This window comes from Nerophis ophidion, linkage group LG27, assembly GCF_033978795.1.
Source record: "Nerophis ophidion isolate RoL-2023_Sa linkage group LG27, RoL_Noph_v1.0, whole genome shotgun sequence".
NCBI lineage: Eukaryota > Metazoa > Chordata > Actinopteri > Syngnathiformes > Syngnathidae > Nerophis > Nerophis ophidion.
In genome coordinates, this window is record NC_084637.1 from 23,973,670 (window position 1) to 24,000,752 (window position 27,083).

Consider the following 27,083-nt stretch of genomic DNA (forward strand, 5'->3'; position numbering starts at 1 on the left):
AAATGAACCGCATCATGGCGTCAGTAGCGAGGGGAGTGTGGTTGTCTTCCTCATCGCTTCCTATGTGTTTAGATTTATCAATCTTATTCTTAGGTTTGGCACTGGCTGCAGGTTCATAGAAGAGGGCGTAAGAGTTGTCTTCAGGAAATGAAAAACCGTCCCTTTTCAGTTGGGTCGGGACCGCTGACGACTTGTTTGGCCTTTGCTTTGGCAGCTTGGCTGCGTCTTTGGATGTTTATCTTGAAGTTTGGTGAAACCACAAATTCTTGACTTATTTGTAATTAGAGACAAAATGTCCCTTTGTGACAGAGGACCCTATTGTATTTCTAAGGTTTTATTAGGGACCGAATGTCCCTTTGGGACAGAGGACCCTATTGTATTTCTGAGGTTTTATTATTATTATACCGCCGCCTTTTTGAGCTGTAATTTGACCCCATTAATATGCTTCAAAACTCACAAAATTAGGACTGGCAAAAATTGCCATTTAATAAAAACATCAAACCCCAAAACTCAAAATTGCGCTCTAGCGACCCCTACGAAAAAAACACAGACAAAAACTGCTTGTAACTTCCGTTAGGAATGTCATAGAGACATGCAACAATAACCTCTATGTAGGTCGGACTTAGACCTACATTTCATACAATCCCATCCTTCAGCAAAAATCAACAGGAAGTTGGAAAAGACCCCTTCAAAACAAAAGTTTCCTAAAAAAAATTTAATTTTTGCCTCTTTGAGCTGTAATTTGATTCCTTTAAAATGCTTCAAAACTCTCCAAACTGGACACACACATAAGGACTGGCAAAAATTGCGATCTAATAAAAAATCAAACCCCTAAACTTAAAATTGCACTCTAGTGCCCCCCAGGAATAAAACACAGACAAAACTGGTCCTAGGAAGACAGCACAGACAAAACTGCTTGTAACTTCCGGTAGGAATGTCGTAGAGACATGAAACAAAAACATCTATGTAGGTCTCCCTTAGACCTAAATCTCATGAATTGACATCCTTCAGCAAAAATATACAGGAAGTTGGCAATTACCCCTTCAAAACAAATGTTTTGTAAAAACCTGTCACCTTTTTTCAAACATTATCTCCTCTGAGCGCGTTTGTTGTGTCGGCTTCAAACTGGCACAGTAAAGAGATTGAACCCTTCTGATGAAATGTTTTGCAAAGAGTTTTTCTAACTGCTCCGGTTTTGATTTTACAAGCCTTCAAAGAACTGCTGAGCTGCTGCCGCTGCGCTGCTGCCATCTCAAGGTGGCGGCTTAAAAGCAGGAAGCACCAGCGTGACCACACAATGCAGAGAAGGTAGGTACTGTGCGGGTAAAGACATGTTGACTGGGTGAAAAAGGAGGCACCAGTTTGACTCCATGATACAAAGAAGGTGGATAATGTGCAGGTAAAGATATGTTGTCTGGGTGATGGCAGGAAGCACCAGCATGTATGGGTGAAAGAAAGAAGCACCAGTGTGACCCCAGGATGCAGGGAAGGTAGGTAATATGCAGGTAAAGATATGTTAAATGGGTAAAGGCAGGAAACACCAGCAAAAGTCGGTCCTGTCCATCGCTGCTTGCAGCTTTAATTGTTGTTGTTGTTGATTCAAAGTTCAAGTTTTATTTTAGAGGTGTATTATTCCTACCAGATCCTTGCATAATTCCTTTATCATCTCAGCGGCACTAGTTGTTCCATTCATTGGTGTTCAGGTTGCTGGAGGTGGGTCGGTGCTGCTTCCGGGCAGGGTGATGTCCCCTATAACGGAGGGTTCACTAGGTGGGGTGGCCACGGACACCCCACTGGCAAAGGTGCCATTGGTTCCGCTTACCTCAGCTGTAAGTCTTGTGGCTGCCATGGGTCTTGATGCCAGTCGTGATGGCAAATGGGGATCTGGGTGTCGGTCCCACAGCACTGTTCCTTCATCAAGCTCATGTGCCTGAAACTTAATCTCATCTATAGCAAAGACTTGAGTGGTAGTGTTCAGTTCAATCTGTTGAAGGGCTGCTTCAGCTTTTTGGTAAAGGACGTGTTTCCCTCTTGTGGTCACTTGCAATCAGTGCATGTATAAAATGTTAATTGTCAGTCATCAGGTCATATAAAGTAAACTACAAACCCCGTTTCCATATGAGTTGGGAAATTGTGTTAAATGTAAATATAAACGGAATACAATGATTTGCAAATCATTTTCAACCCATATTCAGTTGAATATGCTACAAAGACAACATATTTTATGTTAAAACTCCAAAACATGTTTTTTTTTTGGAAATAATCATTAACTTTAGAATTTGATGCCAGCAACACAAGACAAATAAGTTGAAAAAGGTGGCAATAAATACTGATAAAGTTGAGGAATGCTCATCAAACACTTATTTGGAACATCCCACAGGTGTGCAGGCTAATTGGGAACAGGTGGGTGCCATGATTGGGTATAAAAACAGCTTCCAAAAAAATGTGCACCCCTTTGTCCACAAATGCGTGAGCAAATAGTCAAACGGTTTAAGAAAAACATTTCTCAAAGTGCAATTGCAAGAAATCTAGGGATTTCAACATCTACGGTCCATAGTATCATCAAAAGGTTCAGAGAATCTGGAGAAATCACTCCACGTATGCGGCATGGCCGGAAACCAACATTAAATGACCGTGACCTTCGATCCCTCAGACGGCACTGTATCAAAAACCGATATCAATCTCTAAACACAATGCACAGTGTATATGTTTATTTTACTTTTTATTCATAGCTATATGTAGAAGTGTCTGGTTATATCTGCTGCTTTAATGTCTTTAATGTCCTCTGTGTTCTTTGATGTTTGATGTTTCCCTCTTACACACATGTAAGAGGGATTTGTACTATGGCTATGAGTTGTTTTTTTCCCTCGGCCTCAGTCTGCACCCCCTCTCCAGGGCCCAGGCTAAGACCGATCTATTTTTTTCTCCCCCAACTGCTTATTTCAGCCAGCAATGCCACACCAGGTGTTACAACAGTGTGGCGTCATAGTAAAAGAGTCCGGGTACTACACTGGCCTGCCTGTAGTTTAGACCTGTCTCCCACTGAAAACTTTGAAGCCTAAAATACCACAACAGAGACCCCGGACTGTTGAACAACTTAAGCTGTACATAAAACAAGAATGGGAAAGAATTCCACTTTCAAAGCTTCAACAATTAGTTTCCTCGGTTCCCAAACGTTTATTGAGTGTTGTTAAAAGAAAAGGTGATGTAACACAGTGGTGAACATGCCCTTTCCCAACTACTTTGGCACGTGTTGCAGCCATGAAATTCTAAGTTAATTATTATTTGCAAAAAAAATTAAAAAATTATGAGTTTGAGCATCAAATATCTTGTCTTTGTCGTGCATTCAATAGAATATGGGTTGAAAATGATTTGCAAATCATTGTATTCTGTTTATATTTACATCTAATACAATTTCCCAACTCATATGGAAACGGGGTTTGTAAAAAGGGTGGCGACTTATCCAGGGTGTACTTTACCCGAGTGCAGCTGGGATAGGCGCCAGCAGCCCCGAGAGGGACAAGTGGTAGGAAACGGATGGATGCAAGGTTGAGTGGAATGGAACTCTGAAATATCTTCAACCAGAAGAGTACAGTGGCCTCCGTTCAACCTTTTTGGATCATGTAAAACTCCTCCTGACGTTACAAGTCCACAACAGGACGTGTCATGTATTTTTGTTTGCAGTAAAAATAAAATCACCTAGATTGTGATGAGCAAGGTCATTTAATGCTCTTAAAGTCTGTGACCAATTGCTTCAATGTGTCCTACCACAACTGCACAGATGACATTTGGATCTGCGTGTCACATAGATCTGAACCTCGGCTTGTTGATTAATTTTTTTTCTACGGATTAGTGTGTGAATGCAAAACTATTTCTTCAGCTAAACTCAAGACTGAAATCCTTGTCTTTTTTCCCCACACAAGCAAAGAGAAACTATTATTAGTCACCTGGCTACTCCCTCTCTTAAACCTAATAATCGGGTTACAAATCTGGGGGTAATGATGGACTCAGACTTGAACTCCAACAGCCACATTCGGTCAATAACAATAGCAGATTTATACCACCTGAAAAACATTGCCAAAATCAGAGGAATGATGTCTACATCAGACTTAGAACAGTGGTTCTTAGCCTTGTTGGAGGTACCGAAACCCACCAGTTTCATATGCGCATTCACCGAACCCTTCTCGAGTGAAAAATAAAATGGTCTTTTTTTCTCAAATTCAAGACAAAGTTATGTTTTTTTTACTAGTGCAGGACGGTTGGTAGGTAGGTCTTTATTGTCATTGCAACAAATACAACAACATTTTTGTTTACAGCACAAACCCGTTCAAAATTAGACAAACAAACAGTGTACAGCAGGGGTGCCCACACTTTTTCTGCAGGCGAGCTACTTTTCAATTGACCAACTCGAGGGGATCTACCTCATTTATATATATCATTTATATTTATTTATTTATGAAAGAGATATTTTTGTAAACAAGTCAAATGTGTTTAATGATAATACAAGCATGTGTAACACATATAGATGTCTCTCTTTCACAAAGACAAGAATATAAGTTGGTGTATTATCTGATTCTGATGACTTGCATTGATTGGAATCAGACAGTAATGATGATAACGCCCACATTTTCAAATGGAGGAGAAAAAAAGTTGTCCTTTCTGTACAATACCACAAGAAAGTGGTTGGCATCTAATTCATCCAGCTTCCATACACTTTACAAGAAAAACATTGGCGGCAAATTCCGTAGCTTGCTTGATTGACATTCACATCACCCGAGGGTCTTGTGAGATGACGCTGGCTGCTGCCAGTTCATTATTATGAAAAAATGACAGAGAGGAAGGCGAGAAACACTTTTTATTTCAACAGACTTTTGCGCCGTCCCTTCCGTCAAAACTCTAAAGGCCGACTGCACATTTCCTATCTTCACAATAAAAGCCCTGCTTCATGCTGCCTGCGCTAACAAAATAAGAGTCTCGGAAAGCTGGCGTGCACAAGTGATGTGCACGCCAGCTTTCTGAGGGATCGCTTGTGCACGCCAGTTTTCCGAGACTCTGTATTTAGTTAGCGCAGGCAGCATGAAGCAGGGCTTTTATTGTGAAGATAGGACATGTGCAGTCGGCCTTTAGAGTTTTGACGGAAGGTACGGCGCGAGAGTCTGTTGAAATAAAAAGTGTTTCTCGCCTTCCTCTCGGTCATATTTTAATAATAATGATCTTGCAGCAGCCAGCGTCATCTCACAAGACCCTCCGGTACCGTGAATGTCATTTAAGTGACGTCTTGGTGAAGATTGATGATCACTAATTTTTAGGTCTATTTTTTTAAAAAGCCTGGCTGGAGATCGACTGACACACCCCCCGCGGTCGACTGGTAGCTCGCGATCGACGTAATGGGCACCCCTGGTGTACAGGGTTACAGAACAGGGACGCTGATGGGGTGCCACGAGGCACCCCGTAAAAGATGGGAAAAGGTAAAACGCTGGGGAAGAAGATGAGTAAAAAAATACAATCTAGACTGGGCTCCTAAGGGGGGCCTAGTCTGGAGTGGGAAAAAAATATCCATGCAATGCACACATAAACACGTCACATTTAATCACGACAAACTCGCAACAGAGGGGCGAGGAGTTGGGGATCTGGAAGGCGACTGCTGCTTTGAAGCGCTGCCATCCGACCATCACCCCGAGGGGAAAAAGCGGTGGGGAAGGCGTGGGGTGGGGGTGGGGTGTGTGTGTGTGTATGCCCAATTCTCTTGGGTGTGATGATGCAATGTTTTTTAGACTGAGGCTGATCTGCAAAAGTTCCACTCCAGGTGTCGTTGAGGAGGGAGGGAGGTCTAAAGCATCTATCATTGAGGTGTCTTCGGGGGTGTTTTCGGAACAGCCTGGTCCTGTTTCCACAGCGTCAAGGCTGTTCGAGGGAGTCAGATCGTAGATTAGGATGTTTGTTTTCCGCGAGCAGACAAAATGAACCGTGCATGAACATCATCTTGTTCAAAGAACAAAACCAACACAGTGCATGAACTCACAACAAATTACACACCTGCGAATCAGATGGAAAATTAGAGGGAACATTTTTGGTGGGTATCCATAATACGGCGATAGGAAAAAGTTTTTATTTACACGATGAGTCGGGTGTGTCTTGACCTCCGCCGAACCCCTGAGGCCGAATCACCGAACCCTTAGGGTTCGATCGAACTCAGGTTAAGAACCACTGACTTAGAAAGACTAATCCATGCCTTTGTCTCCAGAGATGCTAACACGTTTACGTAAATGTGCATATGACAACTGAAAGTTTTTATCTTCACACTTTGATTTTAATTTGAATGTGATTTTATTTATGATTAATATATTTTATGAATTTAATTTAAATTAAGCTTATTTTTATAATGATTTTATTTGTAATGTTTGTCTTTTTGTAATTTTCTGTAAAGCACTTTGAATTGCCTTGTGCAAAAATTGTGCTCTATAAATAAACTTGCTTTGCTCGCCTGTCTTCTTCTTCTTTCTATCCCCATCCATGCCAAACACTAAATATATCCAAACGTTTGAAAAAGTCTAAAACAAATAAGGCATCCAGAGAGCAGATATGTGCATCTACATGAAAAATATTATTTGCCTGAGCGGCTGGACAGGAAATATATTTAAAAAAAAGAAATACACTGACACTGTTGTTGGCCTTAATGCCTCAGTTCGTCAGTAACAAGTAAAGCCTTTGGCTTTTTTCCACATACTCAGAGCTCATTGTCTGATTACTGTAATGTTTTAATTGTAACAATAATAGCAGTAATTAATTATAATTACAGAAAGAAACACTACCAAATGCTTCCTTACTTTTGTCTGTTTTAAAAGTTGCAGACATTCTCCGTGTATGTTTTACTCGTTATTTGTGAAATTTTTATATAAATACGTGTAAACTAGTAAGTGAATGTTTCTATTCCAAATTACACAGAAGGCTTAGCGCCGTAGACAGAAACAGGAAGTAGGTCCGAGTTACGTCCCACATACTGTGTCCCCGTACAGTGTGGAAAGTTTGTGTGTCTGTAAAGTAGTTTTAAAAAAACATATTGTTAAGCAAACATTTGCATAAAGCAAACAAATTGCTGTGCTTATGAATTAAAAACTTGAAAATGATCTGTTTAATGCTGTGTTTTTCAACCACAGTGTGCCGTGAGATACAGTCTGCTGTGCCGTGGGAGATTATGCAGTTTCACCTATTTTGTTGCGATCTGCTGCTCAGATCTACACTATTTATTTTTCCATTTTTTATATTTCTCCGACTCCTTATTTCCTGTTTGCTTTGTCACCATGGTCACTCATCAGTCCACCTGCTAGTCTCGCCCCGCACACCTGCTACTAATTATCACCCTCCTATTTAAGCCAGTCTTCTCTGTTCATTCGGTCTGGGTTCATAGTTTGCTTTCACGCCACTGTACGTCTGGATTTTGATCATTTGCTTTCTCGCAAGTAGTTCTATTCTCGCTAGCTTCTCACGCTAAGCCACTTGTTTTGTCCAGTTTACATACTGATGATTTATTTTCTCTTTTGAGCCAACGTGCTATTTAAGTTTGTCTATTTTTACTTCCTAGTTTTCATACTAGTGTTTTTGGTTTGCCTTTTTATTAGCTCCAGTATTTCTGTTCAGAGCTCCCTTTTTATAAAATAAATATTTTAAGATCCTACCTTCGTTGTGTTCACGTCAACGCATCCTCGAGGGAATCGAACCCGGCATTACAATGCCCACCAGTCCTCACATATTTGGGTTAAAAATATTTTTTGCAAACCAGTAATTATAATCTGCAAATAATGTGCCGCCGTTGTTGAGTGTCGGTGCTGTCTGGAGCTCGGCAGAGTAACCATGTTATACCATACCAGATCAGTAGGTGGCATGGTAATGATGGACTCAGACTTGAACTTTAACAGCCATATTCGGTGAATAACATCAGCAGATTTTTACCACCTGAAAAACATGCCAAAATCAGACTACATCAGACTTCGAAAGACTAATCCATGCCTTTGTCTCCAAAGCTGTAGTACATCCAAAATGCTGCTGCTCCAGTCCTGACTAGAACCAGGAAATACAGCCATATTAGTCCAATGCTGAGGTCACTGCACCGGCTTCCTGTTGCCCAGAGAATAGACTTAAAAACATATCTCCTTGTGTACAAGCCCTTTCATGGTCGTGTGCCGACATCTCTGACATGTTAGAACCACGTGAACTTCAGGGTGTGGTCTCCTGCATGTGCCCAGACTCAGGACCAAACAGGGTCAGTTTTCTGCTCCAAAAATCTGGAATAGTCTTTTCTGAAGGTGTGAGACTGGCCTAAACATTAGCAATGTTCAAATCCAGGCTGAGAACACTTTTATGTAAATGTGCATATGACAACTGCAAGTATTTTATCTACACACTTTTATTTTAATTTGAATGTGATTATTTTTGTCTTCCTTTCCCTACCTTTGGCAATGAAGGAATTATATTTCTTGCCTTCAAACAATCACACGATAAAATAAATTGAAGACTGTTAATCTGAAAATTTGGTCGAGTTTATTAAAGATTAGACGAACACGCTAAGGGAAAGGTTCTCCTCCCTTCAACACCAACGGATTTGTAAACAGGTGTGTTGTTAATTTGGTAAATGAGGCACGTTAAATATCAGTAATTAGCGAAGGCGCGGTGGCCGTTCCACTGTGGACTTTTTGTTCAAGTTTGTTTGGTTTTTGCCTTCTCTCATATGGCCTCACACAGTTGTATGTTTTCAAGACCAAATGAATACTCTTTTTAAATGCATTTTCGGTATTAAAATATTAATAATAAAAATGACAAAGCAGGAAAGGGCTAGTAATAAAAAATACATTTGTAAAGCGCCCTGTCATTTATCTAACTGAGCATTTTCGTTGTCAAATGTGCAAACTTGAAAACAACGCATCGATGGGCCCATTTTTGTTTGGCCTACTAGAAACATTTTCGGTACGCTTGGTGAACAACGAAGGAACAAACAGACAAACAAAAAAACAAGCGAAGGAACGAAAGAAGGAAAAAAGGAAGAAACAAACCTAAGAACGAACGAAGGAAAAAGGAACAAACGAACGGACAAACAAAGGAAGAAAGGTACGTACGAAAGAAAAAAAGGAACAAAAGAAGGAAGGAATGAATGAGAAAACAAAGAAAGGAACATAGGAAGGAAGGAATGAACGAGAAAACGAAGAAAGGAACGAAAGAAGAATGGAATGAACAAGAAAATTAAAAAAGGAACAAAAGAAGGAAGGAAGGAAGGAAGGAAGGAAGAAGGGAAGGAAGGAAGGAAGGAAGGAAGGAAAGAATGAAGGAAGGAATGAACGTAGGACCCAACGAACAAAGGAACAAAGGAAAGGAAAAAGAATGAAGGAGCGAATGATTGAGAAAACAAACAAAGAAGGAAAGGAAGGAACAAACTTCGGAGACAACGAACAAAGGAACGACAAAGGAATTAAGGAACAAAGGAACGAAAGAAGGAAGGAATGAACAAGAAAACAAATCAAGGAACTAAAAAAGGAAGGAATGAACGAGAAAACGAACAAAAAAACAAAAGAAGGAAGGAACGAATGTCGGACCCAACAAACAGAGGAACAAAGAAAGGAACAAAAGAAGGAAAAAAGGAACAAAGGAATGAATGATTGAGAAAACAAACAAAGGAAGAGAGGAAGGAACGAAAGGAAAATGGAAAGAAAAAAGGAAGGAACGAATATAGGACCCAACAAACGAACAAACAAAGGAACGAAGGAACAATGAATGAACGAAAAAAATTAGGAACGAACAAAGAAAGGAACCAACACAGGAAAGAAGGAATGAACAAATGAATGAATTCATCAAAAAATTAACGAAGGAAAGAACAAAGGAAGGAACGAAGTATTGAAGGAATGTAGGAAAGAACAAAGGAATGAATGAATGAAGGAAGGAAGGAAGGACTGTAGGAAAGAACAAAGGAACCAACAAAGGAACAAAGAAGTGAACGAAGGAACAAACAAAGGAAGGAATGTCGGAAAGAACGAAGAAATGAACAAAGGAAGGAAGGAATGTAGGAAAGAACAAAAAAACCAACGGGGGAACAAACAAAAGAAAGAACAAAGCAACGAAAAAGGAAAAAAACAGAGGAACAAAGAAATTAACGAAGGAACGAACAAAGGAACGAATGTCGGAAAGAACAAAGAAATTAACAAAGGAAGGAAGGAACCAGCAAAAGAAACAACAAAGGAACGAACAAGAGAACAAACAAATTATCTTTCGGTCTACTAAGCCGCAGCTTCCAGCGAGGCCACCTGCATCAAGTCCAGCACCAAGACCAAGTCCAGCACCAAGTCAAAGACCAAGTCCAGCACCAAGTCCAAGACCAAGTCCAGCACCAAGTCCAAGACCAAGTCCGATGCTAGCACCAAGTCAATGGCTAAAACCACGTCCAAGTCCACGTCAAAGCCCAAGTCCACGTCAAAGCCCAAGTCCACGTCCAGGTCCAAGTCCAGTGCCTGCTCCACGTCGCCAAGCACCGCCAGTGCCTGCTCCACGTCGCCAAGCACCGCCAGTGCCTGCTCCACGTCGCCAAGCGCCGCCAGTGCCTGCTCCACGTCGCCATGCGCTGCCACTGCCTGCTCCACGTCGCCAAGCGCCACCAGTGTCAGCTCCACGTTGCCAAGCGCCGCCAGTGCCTGCTCCACGTCGCCAAGCGCCGCCAGTGCCTGCTCCACGTCGCCAAGCGCCGCCAGTGCCTGCTCCACGTCGCCAAGCGCCGCCAGTGCCTGCTCCACGTCGCCGCCAGTGGCAGCTCCACGTCACCAAGCGCCGCCAGTGGCAGCTCCACGTCGCCAAGCGCCGCCAGTGGCAGCTCCACGTCGACCGCCAAGCCCAAGTCCAAGTCGACTTCCAAGTCGACCGCCAAGTCCAGGTCGACCGCCAAGCCCAAGTCGACCGCCAAAGCCCAAGTCGACCGCCAACGCCTGCCACGATGACAACGCGCCCGCCTCCTTGTTGGCCACGGATGTGGCTGCTACGTGGGCGTCCACCACGCCAAGGATGTCGACCTCCTCGTCGGCCACAGTGGTGGCCACTATGTGGTCGTCCGCCACGCCAAGGGGAACATCTGTGGCCGTTCCCGGGTCGCCCACCTCGGTCCTCCACGTGTCGCCGTCACCTGACTCTGCCCCGATGGATACGGGGGCACGTGGTTTGGCGATCCACTGCCATGCCCCCCTCCCGTCCTCCCATGACTTTTGATCATAGTTTTGTTTTGTTTTTTTTTTTGGACATTTGGAAGCTGTCTTTAACGGGAGGGCTCTGTCATGCCTTTAAGTTCATGTTTTGGTTTTGGTCAGGTTATGTTTTGTTTTCTGGACTCTTGTTCTGTTTTTTCACTTCCTGGTTTGTTTTTGTTACCATGACAACTCATTGATTTTCACCTTGCCCTCCTAGTCACGCCCCTGCCCTCAGTCCTGCACCTGTTCCTAATTATCACAACCACTACTTAAGTGATTTTCTTTCTGTCCATCGGTCTGGGAACATTAACTATCATTGCCTTTCATACTTCATGCCATGCTTTTCGATTAATCCACGCCAAGTAAGTTTTTGTTTGTATTTATGTCTTTGATAGTATCTTTTGTTTGTTTGTAGATAGTATTGCCATTGTGCTGTTTTTGTTCTAAGTTTTAGTATAGATTAGTGTCCGCCATCGAGCGCGCTTTTTGTTTTGCCTTTTTTTTTTGTATTTTGAGTACTAATAAAAAATAACTTGTACCTTAATTCACGCCTGGCTCGTCCTGTAGTCCCTCTGCGTCGAAGGAGCACACACAATCCAAGTCCAAGCCTGACAGGAAAGAAGGAAAAAAGGAAGAAACAAACCCAAGAACGAACGAAGGAAAAAGGAACGAACAAACGGACAAACAAAGGAAGAAAGGTACGTACAAAAGAAAAAAAGGAACGAAAGAAGGAAGGAACGAATGAGAAAACAAAGAAAGGAACAAAAGAAGGAAGGAATGAACAAGAAAATGAAGAAAGGAACAAAAGAAGGATGGAATGAACAAGAAAATGAAAAAAGGAACGAAAGAAGGAAGGAAGGAAGGAAGGAAGGAAGGAATGAACGTAGGACCCAACGAACAAAGGAAGGGAAAAAGAATGAAGGAGCGAATGATTGGGAGAACAAACAAAGAAGGAAAGGAAGGAACAAACTTCGGAGACAACGAACAAAGGAACGACAAAGGAATTAAGGAACAAAGGAAGGAAAGAAGGAATGAATGAACAAGAAAACGAATCAAGGAATGAAAAAAGGAAGGAATGAACGAGAAAACGAACAAAGAAACAAAAGAAGGAAGGAACGAATGTCGGACCCAACAAACAAAGGAACAAAGAAAGGAACAAAAGAAGGAAAAAAGGAACAAAGGAATGAATGATTGAGAAAACAAACAAAGGAAGAGAGGAAGGAACAAAAGGAAAATGGAAAGAAAAAAGGAAGGAAGGAATGTAGGACCCAACAAATGAACAAACAAAGGAACGAAAAAACAAGGAATAAAAGAAAAAAATTAGGAACAAACAAAGAAAGGAACAACACAAGAAAAAAGGAATGAACAAATGAATGAATTAATCAAAAAATGAACGAAGGAACGAACAAAGGACTGAACAAAGGAAAGAACGAAGTATTGAAGGAATGTAGGAAAGAACAAAGGAATGAATGAATGAAGGAAGGAAGGACTGTAGGAAAGAACAAAGGAACAAAGAAATGAACGAAGGAACAAACAAAGGAAGGAATGTCGGAAAGAACGAAGAAATTAACAAAGGAAGGAAGGAATGTAGGAAAGAACAAAAAACCCAACGAAGGAACAAACAAAAACAAGAACAAAGCAACGAAAAAGGGAAAAAACAGAGGAACAAAGAAATTAACGAAGGAACGAACACAGGAACGAATGTCGGAAAGAACGAAGAAATTAACAAAGGAAGGAAGGAACCAGCAAAAGAAACAACAAAGGAACGAACAAGAGAACAAACAAAGTAAAGAATAAAATTAACGAAGAAACATATAAAGGAAGAAATGTCGAAAAGAACGAAGAAATTAACAAAGGAAGGAAAGAATGTAGGAAACAACGAAAAACCCAACGAAGGAACGAACAAAGGAACAAAGGAAGGAATGTTGGAAAGAACAAAAATGAATGGAGGAGAGAAGGAACAAACAAAAGAAAGAACGAAGGAATGAACAAGTGAACAAACAAAGGAAAAAGGAATTAACCCAGGAACAAACAAAGGAAGAAATGTCGGGAAGAACGAAGAAATGAACGAAGAAAGGAAAGTATGTAGGAAAGAACGAAAAACCTAACGAAAGAACGAACACACGAAAGAACAAAGGAACAAAGAAATGAACGAAGGAATGAACAAAGGAACATCCAAAGCACCCAACGAACGAAGTAACGAAAAACAGTATCAACAAACGAAGGAAAAAAAAGGACTCAATGAAGAAACAAAGGAAGGACCAAACAAACGGAAAAAAAAATCTGGGTGTGAGTTTTCCTTGCCCTTATGTGGGCCTACCGAGGATGTCGTGGTGGTTTGTGCAGCCCTTTGAGACACTAGTGATTTAGGGCTATATAAGTAAACATTGATTGATTGATTGATACAAAGGAAGGAATGAAAAAAAGGAACAAACAAAGGAAAGCACAAAGTATTGAAGGAAGGAACGTACGTGACTGTCAAAATGGAGGATTATATATACTCTACAAGCTCAAAGACTTATCCAAACTAGACTTTCAGACAAAACAAAAGATGATCATACTTTGACAACAAAGTAAATTTGACAAGTAAAAGGTAAGACTATAAATATTTGAAGTGTTGTCAAAGTAGATAAATGTGACCAAGAATTATTTGATAACTGTCATGGTCTGCATGACAGTTTTTGGGGTGAATTTTCCCCTGAGTAGTGTTTCTTCCTGTCTTGTGCTCTTATTTTTTGTTCCACTTCCTGTTTTGTTTGTGTCTTGCAGTGACTTCACCACTATTTCTGAGTGCTCTTTCCACACCTGCTCTTGAGTAGTGAGAAGGGACTCACCTGCCTCTGATCACTAATGAGGAGTGTTTGTCTGTCAGTGGGTTTGTTTGTCTATTGTGACTAATGTTCATGGAGTGCCTTTTAGTCTTTTCCCCCCGATGTGACTGCATGACTATTAGTTTACTTACTGGCTGTTAGCTGTATGCAAACTGTTGTATGTTTGTTATGCTGCTTGACCATGTTTTTGTGCACATGCTAGTTGCACTAATGTAATCTTTAAAAGACTTACTTGCATGTTGTCTCCTGTCTCCTGCGTCTTGAGGTCACAACTACTGCAGCGATGCGTGTTCATGACAAAATGTTTAGTTTTAAAGTCACACGTATATTAAAGGTCAGACAATACAGCCTGAACACGAGGGTGTGAGGTACTTGCGAGTGGCAATACTCATCAAGATAAGCCAGCGCAGGAGCCGTTGCCATGGACACTGGAGTCAAATGGGACAAGGACAACCCAACCACCCTTTGGAAAAGTATATCAGTCCCGAGAAGAAGGAAGAGACAGACATTCTTTTACAACATTTCAAATATTTATAGTCTTACCTTTTGTTTGTAAAACTTACTTTGTTGTCAAAGTATGATCATCTTTTGTTTTGTCTGAAAGTCTAGTTTGGATAAGTCTTTGAGCTTGTAGAGTATATATAATCCTCCATTTTGACAGTCACATATGTTCCTTCCTTCAATACTTTGTTCATTATCCCGTTCCTTCTTTCATTAATTTGATCCTTTGTTTGTTTGTTCCTTGGTTCATTGGGTTCTTCATTTTGTTCATTCTATCTTTTGTTCCTTCATTGGATCCTTTTTTGTTCCTTCATTAATTTCTTTGTTCCTTTGTTCGTTCCATTGTTCGTTCCTTTGTTTGTTTCTGTGTTCTTTCCTTTGTTTTTTGTTCGTTCATTCCTTTGTTTGTTGGGTCCCTTGTTTGTTGTTTCATTCCTTTGTTTGTGCATTTGTTCATTTTTTTGTTTCTTCCTTTTTTCCTTCGTATTTATACCACTGTTCTTTCCTACAGTCCATCCTTCCTTCGTTCTTTTCTACATTCCTTTCTTTGTTCCTTTGTTCAGTCCTTTGTTCATTAATTTCTTCATTCTTTTGTTCCTTTTTTCATTCCTTTGTTCATTTGTTTGTTCCTTTCTTTGTTCATTCCTTATTGTATTTGTTCTTTCGTTTGTTCCCTTTTTCTTTCATTCCTTTATTCCTTCGTTTGTTGGGTCCTATGCTTGTTCCTTCCTTTCTTGCTTGCTTCCTTCCTTTTACTCGTCATTTGTTCCTTTCTTCCTTTGATTGTTCTTTTCTTCTTCCATTCCTTTGTTTTTTCGTTCGTTCCTTTTTATTTTTGTTCGTTCCATTGTTCATTTCTTCCTTCTTTCCTTTGTTTTTCATTCCTTCCTTTGTTCCTACGTTCGTTCTTTTTTCCTTTGTTCGTTTCTTCGTTCCTTGTTTCCCTTCGTTCATTTTTACGTTTGTTTCTTCCTTCCCTCCTTCTTTTGTTCTTTTGTTCATTGCTTTGTCTGTTTTCCTGTGTTTGTTCCGTCGTTGTCCACCAAGCGTACCGGAAACGTTTCCAGTGGGCCTAACAAAAATGGGCCCATCGATGCACCTGTGCATGTACTTTTTGAAGTTTGCACATTTGACAACAAAAAATGTTCTGTTAGATAATAAATGACAGGGCACTTTACATGAAATGTTACTGCTAACTTATTGCTAGCCCATTCCTGCTCTGTCATTAATAATAATAATTCAATATCTAAAATGCATTCAAAAGGAGTATTAATTTGGTCTTATGTCCATACTTGTCAACCTTGAGACCTCCGATTTCAGGGCGTGGGGGGGCGTGGTCAGGGGTGGGGAGGAGGCGTGGTTGGGGCGTGGTTTGGGTGGGGGCGTGGTTAAGAGGGGAAGAGTATAATTCACCAACTCGAGTATTTCATATATATATATATATATATATATATATATATATAGGGCTTCACGGTGGCAGAGGGGTTAGTGCGTCTGCCTCACAATACGAAGGTCCTGCAGTCCTGGGTTCAAATCCAGGCTCGGGATCTTTCTGTGTGGAGTTTGCATGTTCTCCCCGTGAATGCGTGGGTTCCCTCCGGGTACTCCGGCTTCCTCCCACTTCCAAAGACATGCACCTGGGGATAGGTTGATTGGCAACACTAAATTGGCCCTAGTGTGAATGTGAGTGTGAATGTTGTCTGTCTATCTGTGTTGGCCCTGCGATGAGGTGGCGACTTGTCCAGGGTGTACCCTGCCTTCCGCCCGATTGTAGCTGAGATAGGCGCCAGCGCCCCCCGCGACCCCGAAAGGGAATAAGCGGTAGAAAATGGATGGATGGATGGATATATATATATATATATATATATATATATATATATATATATATATATATATATATATAAATACATATATATATATATATATATATAAGTACATATATATATATATATATATATATATATATATGTACATATATATATACATATCTATATATATATGTACATATATATATTAGGGCTGGGCAACGATTAAAAATTTTAATCGAAGTTAATCGCACTATTTCTCTGATTAATCGCGATTAACTGCATTGTATACGCAAAGCCCAATAATGAATTCAAAAGTAGTGTGTAGTGCATTTTTATTGGAATATTCTCCCACATGAACAAAAGCGCCAAAACATTTGTTGTGCAAACACAATTTAAATCAGTCCTTGTTAAACAGTAGCAGTTAAATAGCGTATTTTATGAAAATCAACTCCAAAAATGTAAATACAAACATTTAAGCTTATTACTACCACTGCCAGGGTATTTAAGTTATCCTGTTTGTTATGGAAAATAAATATAATCTACATACAAATCTCTGAGCCACAATCATAACATCTGAAGAGGCAATTTGGAGGTAACAGCAGAAACATTTTTTTTATCAGGGATCTTATGTTTAAAAAACCTATATTATAGGTAGTGGGCTGTTTTAGGAAATTTTTGATTAAATTATCCGTAGTAACAATATTAATAATGTTGTGTTTATTCTGCGTAGTGCACTTAAAATAATTATGACCATATCTAGGAATTGATATGATGGGAATTTTCCGATTGTTTGCTTGGTGCCTTGATAAACTGAACGCATCATATACATGGTACTATATTGTGATGTTATGAGCCAGGGAATAAAAGAACTACCCTACCCAGCATGCAACAGGAGTGACGAGCATGCGCGGTAGCCCGGTATAGGTTTTGTCGCCATGACGGCATCTTGTATGTTGTGATATGCACGCTCTGAAAGTAAACGTTAAGAACTCAGCCAACACGCCTCGTCTGCATTATTCATAAATAGACAGACAATACATATACTCCGCTGCTTCACAGGCCGCTGGATGTAGCCGGCAAAGTATTCCCATGCTAGCTAGCCGGTCTAGCAAGCACGCGTCATTCGGTCCAAAACGGCCCGATCTATCCACATTCAGAATTGTCTGGCGGTCGTAAGTGATCCCGGAGTGACCACGCTGTAAGCCAGCCATGAAATTTGCAGAATTGTCTGGTATTTTTGCCAAATGTTCCATCTTTACCAAGAGCCCCTCGACGCCGGGCGACGCCATCTTGTTAAGAAAAGGCGTTAACAAAATAAAAGCATGTAAACAACATACGCAAATGTGCGATAAAATAATTGTCGGCGTTAATAGATTGATGAGTTAACTCATAATTAACGCATTAATTTGCCCACTCCTAATATATATATATTAATCAGTGGCCCTGACCAAATAACTCTAAATTAAGTCTTTGTTACTGAGAATATGTTCCCCACCCTAAAGTGTTACCGAAAACATAACTTTGGCTTGAATTTGAATAAAAAACACATTTTATTTTTCACTAAAGAAGGGTTCGGTGAATGTGCATATGAAACTGGTGGGGTTCGGTACCTCCAACAAGGTTAAGAACCACTGATATAAATATATATATATATATATATATATATATATATATATATATACATATATATATATAAGTATTTCATACACATATATATATATATAATATATATGTGTATGAAATACTTGACTTTCATTGAATTATTGCTGTATATATTCATTCTATTGTATATATATAAATAAAAGAAATAGTTGAATTTCAGACGGCACCTATCAAATACACAGTAATAAAAACACAGTTGTTCTACTAACTGTACTGTGCTTGCTGGTTATTAAAAAAAAAAGCAACAACAACACTTACCTTTCACTATTTGAGTAACCTTTGTTCTGCCATTTGCGTATTGGCGAGAGTCACTTGCCGTCAGGTGCCCAACACCACGTAAATCGGTGGCCAATCAAAAAGCAACCCCATAACGCTATAGCCAGCATTCCCCAGGAGATGGCGACAGACAACATAGAATCACTCTATTACAGACGGCGTCGCCTGGTTCTTCTGCTTCTTCTCCTTGTGTGTGCAGTTTTTTATTAAAAATCCGTAGATAATGTAACGTGATTGGGCACGCAAGCTGTTTATGTAACAGGAAAGCGGACGTGAAAACAGGCTGTCCCCACTTATGGAGCTGAAGGGGGCGTGAATTTCGGGAGATTTCCGGCAGAAAATTTATTCCGGGAGGTTTTCGGGAGAGGCGCTGAATTTCGTCAGTCTCCCGGAAAATCCAGGAGGGTTGGCAAGTATGCTTATGTCATCAAGAGACATGAAAACATACAACTGTGTGAGGCCATGTGAGAGAAGGCAAAAACAATCGAGGTCATGTGCCAGACAAACTTGAACAAAAAGTCCACAGTGGAACGGCCACCACACCTTAGCTAATTACTGACATTTAAGGTGCCTCATTTACCCAATTAATGACACAGGGAGGAGAACTTTTTCTCCGTAGCGTGTTTGTTTAATATCTAATAAAGCTCACCAAGACATCAACTTTCGGATCCACCGTCTAAGATTTGGTTTGCCGTGTGATTGTTTGAAGGCAAGAAATACAATACCCTCATGGCCACAGGTAGGGACAAGGAAACATCCTGCCACCTATGTCTCCTTGCAGAATGTCTGTCTCTTTCTTCTCCCCGGGACTGATATACTTTTCCAAACGGGGGTTGGGTTGTTCTTGTCCCATTTGACTCCAGTGTCCATGGCAACGGCTCCTACGCTGGCTTATCTTGATGAGTATTGCCAACTGCAAGTACCTTACACCCTCGTGTTCAGGCTGTATTGTCTGACCTTTAATCAATCAATCAATCAATGTTTATTTATATAGCCCCAAATCACAAATGTCTCAAAGGACTGCACAAATCATTACGACTACAACATCCTCGGAAGAACCCACAAAAGGGCAAGGAAAACTCACACCCAGTGGGCAGGGAGAATTCACATCCAGTGGGACACCAGTGACAATGCTGACTATGAGAAACCTTGGAGAGGACCTCAGATGTGGGCAACCCCCCCCCCTCTAGGGGACCGAAAGCAATGGATGTCGAGCGGGTCTAACATGATACTGTGAAAGTTCAATCCATAGTGGCTCCAAGACAGCAGCGAGAGTCCCGTCAACAGGAAACCATCTCAAGCGGATCAGCAGCGTAGAGATGTCCCCAACCGATACAGGCGAGCGGTCCATCCTGGGTCCCGACGAGCGGTCCATCCTGGGTCTCGACTCTGGACAGCCAGTACTTCATCCATGTTCATCGGACCGGACCCCCTCCACAAGGGAGGGGGGGACATAGGAGAAAGAAAAGAAGCGGCAGATCAACTGGTCTAAAAAGGAGGTCTATTTAAAGGCTAGAGTATACAGATGAGTTTTAAGGTGAGACTTAAATGCTTCTACTGAGGTAGCATCTCGAACTGTTACCGGGAGGGCATTCCAGAGTACTGGAGCCCGAACGGAAAACGCTCTATAGCCCGCAGACTTTTTTTGAGCTCTAGGAATCACTAATAAGCCGGAGTCTTTTGAACGCAGATTTCTTGCCGGGACATACGGTACAATACAATCGGCAAGATAGGCTGGAGCTAGACCGTGTAGTATTTTATACGTAAGTAGTAAAACCTTAAAGTCACATCTTAAGTGCACAGGAAGCCAGTGCAGGTGAGCCAGTACAGGCGTAATATGATCAAACTTTCTTGTTCTTGTCAAAAGTCTAGCAGCCGCATTTTGTACCAACTGTAATCTTTTAATGCTAGACATGGGGAGACCCGAAAATAATACGTTACAGTAACCGAGACGAGACGTAACAAACGCATGGATAATGATCTCGGCGTCTTTAGTGGACAAAATGGAGCGAATTTTAGCGATATTACGGAGATGAAAGAAGGCCGTTTTAGTAACGCTTTTAATGTGTGACTCAAAGGAGAGAGTTGGGTCGAAGATAATACCCAGATTTTTTACAGAGTCACCTTGTTTTATTATTTGGTTATCAAATGTTAAAGTTGTATTATTAAATATATGTGTGACTTTAAAACTAAACCTTTTGTCATGAAAACGCATCGCTGCAGTAGACCTAAAGATGCAGGAGACAGGAGACGACATGCAAATAAGTCTTTTAAAGATTACATTAGTCACTGACGCATTTACTCCATTTTTAACATTAAATACAGGGACTTATGTAAAGACGCTTTCAGCTCATGTTGCTCACAGTGGCCATCTTGCCTGCCAAATATTTACCTTAAACACCTTAATTAGGTGTGTCATTAATTTGGTAAATGAGTCACGTTAAATGTCAGTAAAGCTAAGGTGTGGTGGCCGTTCCACTGAAGACTTTTAGTTCAAGTTTGTCTGGCACGTGACCTCAATTGTTTTTGCCTTCTCTCACATGGCCTCACACAGTTGTATATTTTAAAATGCATTTTAGATATCAACTTATTATTACTTAACAATGACAGAGCAGGAATGGGCTCGGAATAAGTTAGAAGTACAATTTAACGTAAAGCGTCTTGTCATTTATTATCTAACCAGACATTTTTGGTTGTGCAAACTTGAAAAAGTAAATGCAGAGATGCATCATGGGCCCATTTTTGTTCGGCCGATTGGAAAAAAATTCTGGTACGCCTGGTGGAAAACAGGAGTGGACAAAGGAAGGAAAAAAAGGCAGGAAGGAACAATCGACAGAAGGAACAAAGGAACGAACAAAGGAAAGAAGAAAGGAAGGAAGAACCCAACAAACGAAAGAAGGATCCAACGAACGAAAGAAGGATCCAACGGACGAAAGAAGGATCCAACGAACGAAAGTAAGATCCAACGGACAAAAGAAGGATCCAACGAACGAAAGAAGGATCCAATGAACAAAAGAAGGATCCAACAAACGAATGAAAGATCCAACAAAGGAAAGAAGGATCCAACGAACGAAAGAAGGATCCAACAAACGAAAGAAGTATCCAACGAACAAAAGAAGGATCCAACAAACGAATGAAAGATCCAACGAATGAAAGAAGGGTCCAACAAACGAAAGAAGGATCCAACGAACGAAAAAAGGATCCAACGAACGAAAGAAGGATCCAACGAACAAAAGAAGGAACTAATGAACGAAAGAAGGAACTAACAAACGAAAGAAGGAACTAACAAACGAAAGAAGGATCCAACGAACGAAAGAAATATCCACCGAACGAAAGAAGGCTCCAACGAACGAAAGAAGGATCCAACGAATGAAAGAAGGATCCAACGAATGAAAGAAGAGTCCAACGGACGAAAGAAGGATCCAACGAACGAAAGAAGGATCCAACGGATGAAAAAAAGATCCAACGAACAAAAGAAGGAACTAACGAACGAAAGAAGGAACTAATGAACGAAAGAAGGAACTAACGAACGAAAGAAGAATCCAACGAACGAAAGAAGGATTTAACGAACGAAAGAAGGATCCAACGAACAAAAGAAGGATCCAACAAACAAAAGAAGGAACTAACGAACGAAAGAAGGAACTAATGAACGAAATAAGGAACTAACGAACGAAAGAATCCAACGAACGAAAGAAGGATTTAACGAACGAAAGAAGGATCCAACGAACGAAAGAAGGATTCAACGAACGAAAGAAGGAACTAATAATGAACGAAAGAAGGAACTAATGAACGAAAGAAGGAACTAACGAACGAAGGATCATGATCATACAAAAGAACGAACAAAGGAGTAAACCAAGAAAGGAATAAACCAACAAAATGACAAACCAAGGAACATTAATTCAATGACATGACTAAAGATTTGAGCTAGTATTGATGTCATTGGAACACTGAGAACGTTTGCAATTCAATAAAAGAGGAGTGAAAATCCCAGTAAAGAAACTAAAGACTTTATAAAGAAGTTGTAGCAACGTTCCCGACACAACAGCTGCTGCAGGTTTCCTCACATCATGAACTCGCAGTCACAGTCGGACACTGCGTTAAGAAAATGAAAGCAACATCAGGTATTTTTCCCCGTGCACGCTGAGATTCTACACTCTGGAAGTGAAGCGAGGGAAATAAAGTGAAACGAAACGTTCGGCTCCGTTTAATCCAAGTGAAAATCTCCTGGAACAAGGTCTGTGTAGTTGCTTTCCACCATGTTTTGTCCAGCAAAAATGCATTATTAAATGACTGTTTTTCCATAGTTGAATATCGAAACAGCATTACTAATTGTCTGGAATTTTACCGTATGGAAGCACTAAAAACTACAAAAACGATATCTGGGAGAAGACTGTCGAAGTGGAGGCACGTAGATAACGCGCACCCACAAAACAGAAAGCGGCTTGAAGATGCTCTGCAAAACATAATCCATGCAACATTTTGACCACAGAACCACCATTTCATGTCATGTAGACCACAAAAGTATTTTAAATCTACAAAACAATCATAATATAAGAGCTTTAAGGAGTTTTTCAAAAAAACTGTTCACAATTCTCTTGGCAATTAAATAGCTTTTTTGGGAAAGAAACTAAAAACAATAATTCATTACTTATTTTTTCCAAAACTTCCTCTTCACCTTAACCAACCTGTGTTCACATCCATTACAGCACAATAATTAAGTTTGAAAAAAAAAATACACAACTTTAAAGGTGTCAGTGCCACACCCCACCACAAGTTCCTGTGTTATGAATATCTTCATGCTAACATTTTGAACAGCCGCTGTTTTTTTTATTTCAATTGTTTTACCTTTAATAATTTAACTCAATTAGATAATTACATCTGACATTTAAAGTTCATTTTATCGTGGATAATTGTCCCATAATTAACATGCAAGACATTCCAGGGCTGTGTCAAGCTAGCGTATAAAAGGACGGCTGGTTGTTGTCCTCGGTATCAAGCATCTTCACTGCAAAGGTAAGACAACTTTACATCTTACTTTGACATTTTTAATTCAACAATGTGTGTCTCTCATTTCTCAGATGGCATTTTCTCTTGGCGTCTTCCTCCTCTGTGCGATCTGTGGGGTGTTGACTCAACAGGTAAGTCCAAACCTCACCTGCTGACTTCAATAATCCAATGGTTGATGCAGTGTTGTGTTCATGAAAGTTAATGTTCTTTTCTTCTTTGCATGCCACTGGTTGGTAGCTGTCTCACCTGGACACTTTTCCCACATACTTCCTGGTCTTTTTCACATAAAATAACATTTGTGTTGCAGGTCAATACATCTACCAAAAGGGTCCCAAAACCTTTGCAGAAGCAGAGGTACATAAAGATTTTACGCTGTAAACCGTGCTAATGAGAGGATTCAGTTGGGTGATCCTGTTTTGTACTTTGTCTCATCAGGACATATGCATCACAAAATTTGGTGCCAATCTGGTGTCATTCCACAATGACGACGAATACAAAGATGTTCTTCAAGTGATCAAAGCCAATAATGGCGGAGCCATTGTAGACACCTGGATAGGACTCGATGACACCATCCAGGTGTGACCAGTAGCAAAGTCAACTGAAGGGAAAGAGTGTGTAGAGGCGGGACTGGGTGGTGGTCTGAGGTCAAGCTGATACGGGGATGACTCTGCCAGCACCTGTGGCTTTCTGGTCTCTGACTCGGCTGCTTTCACAAACTCCCTGGGCTTCAAGTTGCCCTGCTAGGGAAGGTCTGCTGGGTTTGCTTTGCTTTTAACCTGCATTGTCTTCAACATCTGTAGCAGTGGTCTTTTGCAGGCTGTCCATCAGGTAGTGGGTGTGTCTGTCTTTGGGGGGTGTGCATTCTTGAGGCCTATTGGTGCATCTGCTTTCATTGGCGTCCTCTCTGTCTAGTCCAGGGTGCACAAAGTGGGGACCACTGTCCACACACTCCCCTGTTCCCCAGTGTATATATTCTAGCGCTGCATGACTGCTGCCAACACAACAGATACACCCTGACACTCTTTTCAGGGTGCAGATACCAAGTAAGGCAGTGACCCTTTTTTTTAAAAGTGATTCAATGAAATGTGATTGTCTTCCAGGAGGGTGCCTTCATTTGGACTGATGGCAAAGTCTATGACCCTACAGACTTTGCAAAATTTACTGTCAAAGGCGATACTATATTTGACGACTGTGTGCACATTGGAACTGGTATGAAGAACAAAAACTTTAGTCACCGGATATTATTGATAGAAGATTTCACAAGTTGTTTTGTTTTCTTACAGCTGGAAATGGGCTCGTTAGCGACTGCAGTGTCCCGAGACCATTTGTTTGCGCCTAAGATCAATAGTCAAATGGACGACAGCGGCCCCTAACCGTACCAGACATGAGCAAACTATGACTCTGCATGTCATATATTGGCCAATAAGCTTTTCAATCTGTCCCACGGAATGCTTCTAAATCCGCTTTTACCGCCTTCAACATTCAATGCTATTGAATAAATGGTTTCTGGAGCCGAAGCGCGGCGGCTAGGGTCTGCAGGCTAGCGTGGTGGAGGTCGTTGCTTGGGAGTTCAGATACTCTTGATGTTCAATGTTTTATTGTTCATCTACACTCTGGCTGTCTTAATCAATAAAAACCTTAAAAATCAATTTTTTGTCTGTCTGTCAAACTTGGGCTTGGATTAAAGTTGTTTCTGTGACGCAGAGGGAAGTTAGCACGAGCGAGACGTGAATGTGAGTACATCTTTAAATTTATTTATACACTATAATACAAAACAGGGAAAACTAGGACACACTTAATGGCGGAAAATAATCTAGGCTATGAAACACAAACAGGAAACAAAAACACTTGCTCGATGGCATGAATAATGGACATAAACAAAAAGACTTAGCAAAAAGGCAATTGACTATGAACTATAAACAAAACTTACATGACAAAAAACTGTGAACGAGGGCATGACGGTAGGAACAGCATGGGTGGGGTGTGTGAAGATGCCAGACTGAACACTTGGCAACTAATGGTTTAAATAATACCAATGATAATTACAAGCAGGTGTGAAAACTGAGGACAGGGGCGTGACATGACAGGTGAAAACTAATGAGTTGGCATGGAGACGAAAACAAACCAGGAGGTGCCAAGAAAGAACTAAATGTCCAAAAAAACTAAACATAACCTAACCAAACATGGCAAAACCCAAAACATAATCTTACAGGCGTGACACTGTCATTATATCCTGGTGAATTTTTCTCCACAGTCACATTTATAAACGTTATCAGCATTGATTTGCATCAGAATTTATCAGTATCGGAATGTATAATTTGAAAATGTACACCGTTAAATATATATCTTGAAGACGAACATAACCACCATCTTGTTTCACACACTTTCCAAAATAGAGAATATTGTTGCGTTAAAAAGCTAACGCTAAGCATTTGTTTTTTTTGTTTTTTTATTGAGACAAGATCATTTATGTATTTAATATTTGTTTACTTACTATGGTATATTATTTGTTTATTATTTATTTGTTCACTGTTATGTTACAGAGAACAAGGAAATAGGATAAAATTGCTATAGTATGAAAAGGGGTAGGATTAAATAAGCTCAGCTTCTACCTACTTTTTTTTGGACGTGCTGTAATGAAACAACTGTAAATATATGATGAATTACATTGTTTTGTATGCATGTTCGAAATGAACTGAAACTGAACTAAACTGAAACGTCGTTGACAGGTCCTAGGTGAGTGATCAGACAAAGAGCAGCTCAAAGACTTCTATGGAATTACAACGAAATGAACCCAGATTTCCCTCGCCCGGACGTGGGTCACCGGGGCCCCGCTCTGGAGCCAGGCCCGGAGTTGGGGCACGATGGCGAGCGCCTGGTGGTCGGGCCTGTTCCCATGGGGCCCGGCCGGGCACAGCCCGAAGAGGCAACGTGGGTCACCCCTCCAATGGGCTCACCACCCATAGCAGGGGCCATAGAGGTCGGGTGCATTGTGAGCTGGGCGGCAGCCGAAGGCAGGGCACTTGGCGGTCCGATCCTCGGCTACAGAAGCTAGCTCTTGGGACGTGGAACGTCACCTCACTGGGGGGGAAGGAGCCTGAGCTAGTGCGCGAGGTAGAGAAGTTCCGGCTGGATATAGTCGGACTCACCTCGACGCACAGCAAGGGCTCTGGAACCAGTTCTCTCGAGAGGGACTGGACCCTCTTCCACTCTGGCGTTGCCGGCAGTGAGAGGCGACGGGCTGGGGTGGCAATTCTGGTTGCCCCCCGGCTCAAAGCCTGTACGTTTGAGTTCAACCCAGTGGACGAGAGGGTAGCTTCCCTTCGCCTTCGGGTGGGGGGACGGGTCCTGACTGTTGTTTGTGCTTACGCACCAAACAGCAGTTCAGAATACCCACCCTTTTTGGGTACACTCGAGGGAGTACTGGAAAGTGCTCCTCCGGGTGATTCCCTTGTCCTACTGGGAGACTTCAACGCTCATGTTGGCAACGACAGTGAAACCTGGAGAGGCGTGATTGGGAAGAATGGTCGCCCGGATCTAAACCCGAGTGGTGTTTTGTTATTGGACTTTTGTGCTCGTCACAGTTTGTCGATAACAAACACCATGTTCAAACATAAGGGTGTCCATATGTGCACTTGGCACCAGGACACCCTAGGCCGCAGTTCCATGATCGACTTTGTAGTTGTGTCATCGGATTTGCGGCCTTATGTTTTGGACACTCGGGTGAAGAGAGGGGCGGAGCTTTCTACCGATCACCACCTGGTGGTGAGTTGGCTGCGATG

General features: G+C 41.2%; 1 protein-coding gene and 1 long non-coding RNA gene across 2 annotated transcripts in view; one reads left to right on the plus strand and one right to left on the minus strand.

Annotated features, from left to right (window-relative positions):
* pcsk1nl (proprotein convertase subtilisin/kexin type 1 inhibitor, like) overlaps positions 1–27,083 on the minus strand; it is a 290,280-nt gene that overhangs the window by 81,798 nt on the left and 181,399 nt on the right. The window lies entirely within an intron of this gene.
* Positions 23,293–24,950, plus strand: LOC133544153 (uncharacterized). The gene is made up of 5 exons (XR_009804591.1): positions 23,293–23,307; positions 23,373–23,655; positions 23,737–23,877; positions 24,402–24,510; positions 24,585–24,950. It is a non-coding gene; the product is annotated as an uncharacterized LOC133544153 (long non-coding RNA).